This window comes from Pinus tabuliformis, chromosome J (assembly GCF_031772625.1).
Source record: "Pinus tabuliformis cultivar Carrire ecotype Pingquan chromosome J, CPIR1, whole genome shotgun sequence".
NCBI classification, from domain to species: Eukaryota; Viridiplantae; Streptophyta; class Pinopsida; order Pinales; family Pinaceae; genus Pinus; species Pinus tabuliformis.
In genome coordinates this window covers 157,784,875-157,791,449 of record NC_142295.1, presented here as the reverse complement: position 1 = coordinate 157,791,449, position 6,575 = coordinate 157,784,875, and the positions used below count along the sequence as shown (strand labels likewise).

Sequence of the window (6,575 nt, the reverse complement as noted above, 5' to 3'; positions counted from 1 at the left end):
ACTCAACCATTAAATCCCTATTCTTAAGGTCTGATATACACCTAATCTAACAACTTATCTCTTGTCATAAAAATAATACAATAATCCAATTATTGCAATAATTGAGATAAAGATCAATTCAAAAGATCCAACCCTCTCTACTAAATTGATTTTGACCACTCAGGTCAATGAAATTCATCTCACGTTAGCAATCACATTGCTGGCTAAGTCCAGATGCTCCTGCATCAATTACACAATTACTCTTCTGGTTGCTGCACTAAACTCATTTCCTTGGTGCGTTTGACCTGCCTGGCCACAGGGTGCTTGGTAATCTTCTTATGGTAAAGTTCCTTGTAGACCTAGCGATCAAATCTTGTTTCAGTATGGCTTTCCCCCTTCCTCGTCATTAATGGATCCAAAGGATAAACAATGGAGTTTGGATGGGGGTTGTAGAATGACACTATTTATATCCTCCGGACACTCGAATTCACAACAACTTGGTGATCTGCGCTCTTGAAAATACCGTCACTCAAAACCTGCATATCGATACAACAACTTATCAATTACTGTTGTTCGAATTCATACATGGTGGTATTACTATTTCGTCTATATTTATTTAACAAGTCAGGTTTACCTGCAGCGTAATATATTTATTCCTAAGTTCAATTAGTACATGTAAATATATTTTCATATATTATAATCATGAGGTGTAGATTATTTTGTTGTATAGTATATTTCTTTTTTATTAATTTCTAATTTTAATTATAATATATTTTTATATATTAAGTTAATGTAGTATAGATAAATTTATTTGATAAACGAGGTCATGGTGTGATTTTTGTAATATATCTATTATATTATTTATATAAATTTATTGGTAAAAATAGAAAGCTAATTTTGTTGCTAGTTGTCTTTAATGCAATTTTTAGGAAGCTTTTCAGTTGAGGTTTTTTGTCTAATTTCTCAAAAATCTAGTAGGAATTTATTGAAATCACAATCTTGATGGGTAACCTCTATACAATCGAAGTACCCTACTCTAGGGGTTTGTTAGGGTGATGACACCATATATAGAGTCAAAAAACCAGTTTAAATAACACAAATCAAAATTTCACCTGAAATTTTTCCACCAATGTAAAGTCGAAAAACTCGCACTAAAGACAACTGTCAATTTTCTTTAAACAATTTAATAATTTTATATAGATTGAATATAAGTTATATAAATTGAATATGAAAAAGGTAAACATTAAATGAATATTTCACTTATTATAGCTTCCTAATGCACGTGTGTATATTGTAATTAGTTTGTCAAAATAATCTTTGACTTTCAATTAATTGGTTTCTAGAAAAATAATTTTTCTAAAATTTAATAGTAGTTGTCAAAAATTCAAATATTAAACTAAATATTTGTTTATTATAAAAAAAAAAAAAAAAATGATTTTTATAAAATTTATATTCCAATTTTATTATTGGCTAAGAACATTGACAAGACTAATATTATGGGATTTAAAATTCATTTGTGAGTAAATAAAAATATATCAAAATTTTAAAAATTAAGATTTATTTTCAAAAAACCACTTCTTACTTTTCATAAATAAAATTAAATATGTATAAAGTGACAATGTACATATATATTAAATAGCTTGTAACAATTAAATTTTTAAAACCATATTCTAAAATAAAAACATCAATCAATGTCATTTCTATCTCCTAGAGTATGAGTTAATATAGTTTCAAGATTCGTATGTGTATTCTTTGTGTAGATAAAATATGGAGATATTAAACTCTGTATTAACCATTTAAGTTCAATGTATAAAACTTCACTACAATTTTAAAATGAAAATAAACACTTTTACAAAACATTATTGCCCCTTGGAGTATTCTCAAACTCCAAAGAAGCAATAAAGACTATTCCAATTATAGCCATATATATATATATATATATATATATATATATATATATATAACATTATCGGCAATGATTAATGGCTTTTAAGAATAGGGAATGTGAAGAGTGATATTTTTTTGGTTAATTTAATTTTAATTTTTATTATATTTTTTCGATCAAGCTATTCTTTTTTTTTTTCAAATTGAAAGAAATTATTTTTTATTATGTATAATATGTTTATTTTCAATGAAGAAAATAAAAATGATGATGATGATGATGGTTAACGTCCGCTGAGACCAAACAATGGTCTATCGGACCTAAAGAAACAAATTATTTATTTTGATTTAAGATTTTATTCCTATGCTCAAAAAGCTTGGAGAGAAGCCTCCCGAGCTCACTATAATTTTGACATTGTAAAAGGCTCGGAAGGTCAGTATTGTAACAAAGATTGTAAAACTGAGATCTAAAGTGGTTGTACGCGGGGCACTCTAAGAGGAAGTGGTTTTCAACCTCGATGTTCCTATTCTCACATATATGGCAGATCCTTTCCATCCATGGCGTTTTAGGAACTGCCTAACGACCTGTTTCACTATGGAGCTCATGAGAATTCGTTCTAATCTTTGCTATATTAATTTTCTTCTTTGAGCTAGTTAAAATAGAGAGATACTTTTGATCTTCTAGGGTGGGGTTGATGACCTTCGTATAATAACTTAATTTTCTTTTACCCTCTAAATCTTTCTCACACCGCATTTTTTCTTTGAACTTAGAAGTAACAATATATTTAATGTTATTTATGTTTTTCAATGCATCATTTTCGTTGATCTCCCAATAGTTTAACCAACCCCTTGTGTCTTTATCCCACCCTCGATTGAGCCTTAGGTGGTTTTGGCTAGAATTTAAAGCTAGCTTATGAAGTTTATGATCGTCTATGTTATTGAGTTTGTGCTTGTACAACAGAAACCTAAGCATAGCTAGGCTCTCAATAGGGGAAAGACCTGCTTCTATAAGGAGAATAGGATAGGGTGTATTACTTTTAATTTTCAGGTTATAAGTTATAAAACGCTTCTGGATTTGCTCAATCTTTCTCCATGATTCTCTGGAGATGTTGCAACCCCAAACCTCACAGCCATATAAGATAACGGGAGTGACTAAAGTTTCAAAGAGGAACTTCTTTTTATCCCACATTACGAGGTTTGCTATTTTACAATTATTTTCAAGACCAAAATAAGCTTTCCACCCCCATTAATCCTTTTCTCAATGCTATGGTTCTAGTTGAGCTTGTGATGAATATCAATTCCTAGGTACTTGTAAGAATACACTTCCTCCAAGTTATTATTGTCATACATAAAATTAGCGTAAGTGTCCTTCTTGGATTTGATAATCATAACTTTTGTTTTGTCAGTGTTAACAGTCATACCCATGGTAGAGCAAAAATCCTTAAGAAGCCTGAGTTGCTTATCAAGATCAGATGGGCACCTTGCCAAAAGAACAATATCGTCAGCATAAAGAAGAAGGATGACGACTATCCCAGCTAAGATCGTGCCATCACATCCTGCTTCCTCTAAATAGCCTTCGAGGGTATCGATGTAAATGCCTTCGAGCAAATAAATAAATCAGTCAAAAATTCTTATGAGAAAATCAGTACTATAGTATATTTATTATTTTTTTAATCAAAGTCTAATTACAATGAAAGTCTTATAGACTATATTATGTTAAGTGTTAGGGGCAAAATCATGAATAATAAAAACTTAAAAATGACCAAAGATAAATGGATTTTCTGACCAAGTAAAGTTTACTATACTTAATTTTATTCAAATAAATAATTACTTGTTTTTTATTATTTATAACTTTTTTTGGTTTCAAATTGAAAAAAACAAATGTTAAAAAGTAATAAATAAATAAATAAATAATATATATATATATATATATATATATATAAAACTTAGCTACATTTGTATTTATTATTTGAGTCCAAAAAATAACTAAATTATCACGAATTATATGACTAACCATTAATGATTATTTCTGTATTATTTATTTGGTTAATTTCAATTTTATTTTTCACTTTTTACCTTTTAAACTTTTTAAACTTTATATGAGATAATAAATATTAAGTAAAAATTAAAAAAAAAACACATTTAGACCAGTTGAACAAAGTGAAGGTTTTACTAATTTTCATTACAACTAAAAAAAGTCCAAGTACTGAAGATTTTGGATATAGTATTATATTCCAAATATTTAATTTAATATGTTACTCTATACCTAATAAGGCCTTTTAACTCCTCATGGTCACTCGATATTTTTATCAACCAAAAGGTAGCCGTTGAATCCCATGCATAACTAAAATTTACAATCAGAAACCAATAAATATAAACACTCACATGCATTTGGTCTCCGATATTTACAACGAAAGCTCCATCAACGGGAAGCTCCATCAACGGGTTCCACTGTAGCCCACGTTTTACCGTGGTCTTTTGTGACTTGCAGCCCTCCGACTTTGTCTTGCAGTAAAATGGTTAAAGTTCCTGGATCGGTATGTCTCTCTAAGCCTAATTCGGGGTGGCGGCAAATCGGGTAGTAATTCAAGACAACCTTCTGTTTGCCCTCCCCACAGGCTTTTTCGATTTCATCTACTTCAACTTGCAGCAATTCTGAGATTAGCGCAAGCAGCGTTTCGTCAACTCCAACATTGCATCACTGTATTTGTTTAAAACTTCCCTGAAACAGTAACGGTTCAAGAATCGAGAAATACATTCTTGTATTATTGGAGCATCGACAACGTGACATATATACTCTATATAATCATAACGTATGGTTACCTGAATTGAACTGGCTTTGCAGGCCAGCTTTGGATGTCCCGTGCCGGGGAGCATGTGGTGACGTATTGTTCTCTCCAGTCCATCGAAGGCAATTCGTTGATAAAACTCCCATTTCCATATCCCAGGAACTGCCCTTTCGATATGGCGTACTGCTTCTTCTCTTCCACTGGAATCGAAAAGAACTCCTGTGCACAACGCATCATCTGAGAGTTCAGTTCTGCTGGGACGCCGTGATCTATGACCTGGAACATTCCCCACTATTTGCATGCCGCTTCGAGTCCTCCGATTGCTGCATTCGCAAGGGAAATGACGGGCACCTCTTTGCTGAAATCGCCTGATGCCACACCTGGTCGTTCATCCTCATCATTCTTCACGTAATTAACAGGTAAATCCTTAGTCCCCAGTTCGGCTAGCGATTTCACAGTCTTCACTTGCACACCTGCTTGTCCCATTTCGCTAACAATCAGAATAGGTGAAAAAGCTCAGAGGGTAGGTTTGGCTGGAAATTATCTCATAACCTGTGTTCTCCCCTGTCCCGGAGGGATAATTTAAAGCAGCCTGTGCATACTCAGCATCGACGTGCATGATGACGACGTCGATGATTTCATTGAGAACGACCATGAATGGATAAACATTGACATTAGTCAATTTGAATGTGATGAAAGTAGAAACGTTGACATTAGTTCATTTGAATACTTCTTGTTGATTTTTTAAGTGTGATACTTTCAGCAAGAATATAAATAATTTGATAAATAAACAATAGAAAGGTTGAAATTAGTTAATTTGAATACTTGTGGTTGATTTTTTAAGTTCAACACTTGTATTAGGGAGAATAACAAGAATATAAATAATTTGATAAGTAGATAAATAGTTGTAATGGTTTTAAAAAGTGTAAGAGAGTTCAATAAGATTGTTAAATTGGAAAGTTGTATTTTGATTTGAAATAATAATTATTGTATTAGATTTAGGTTGTTTAGTGTGTTTGTGTTAAGTTGGTAATACACAATTAAAATAATAATTGAAATATTGAGATAATGAAGGTAGACTGAGATGTAATTTACCACATTTTATCAATGAAAAATTTAAAACCATTGTGAAGAAATATTGATTTTTTAAAATGGGCAATTTCTATCAAGAGCTACATACTAGCACAACTACATTAATAAATGTGTTTGATAGATGTATTTTACCACATATTTTACCAATAAAAGATTTAAACCCATTGTGAAGAAATATTGATTTTCTAAAATGGCAATTTCTACTAAAAAATACATACTAGCACAACCACATTAATAAATGTGTTTGATAAAGACCGATAAATTCATATCAAACACATATATCAATTATCAATAATATTAAGAATTAATGTTAATACTATTATTATAATAATATTAATATAAAAATAAAACCATAATAATAATAATAATAATAATAATAATATAGTATTATTACTATAATAATTAATAATATTATAGTAATTATTATTATTACTACTATAATAATAATTACTATAATACTACCAATTTCACCTAAAGGTGAAAAGGAATGTCTAAACCATACTTTGGGCGCAAAGCCATCGAAGTGGGGGACCAACAACGATATAACCATAAACAAGTAAACATAAACAAGTAATGGTGGTCCACGTGTCAATAATTGAAATTGCTAGTAAACGAGTAATGTGGTACACATGTCAATAAGTGAAATTGCTAGTAATAAACATTGATACATGTTGACATTTACAATCAATATCTCTCAATCCTCACTAGAGCGTTGGTAACATGAAACACAATTGTTCCATGAAACGTAACTGTTCAAACCGCAAACTCTGGCTCCATCTCATAAGGTAAGGTCGATTCCCTTATCTCCATACTTCGCTTCCTTTGAGGATGTAA

At 30.9% G+C, this 6,575-nt stretch overlaps 1 pseudogene; it reads right to left on the bottom strand.

The window, feature by feature from the left end:
- Positions 1-236: 236 nt before the first annotated feature.
- LOC149226125 (naringenin,2-oxoglutarate 3-dioxygenase-like) lies at positions 237-5,304 on the bottom strand (annotated as a pseudogene).
- Positions 5,305-6,575: the final 1,271 nt, after the last annotated feature.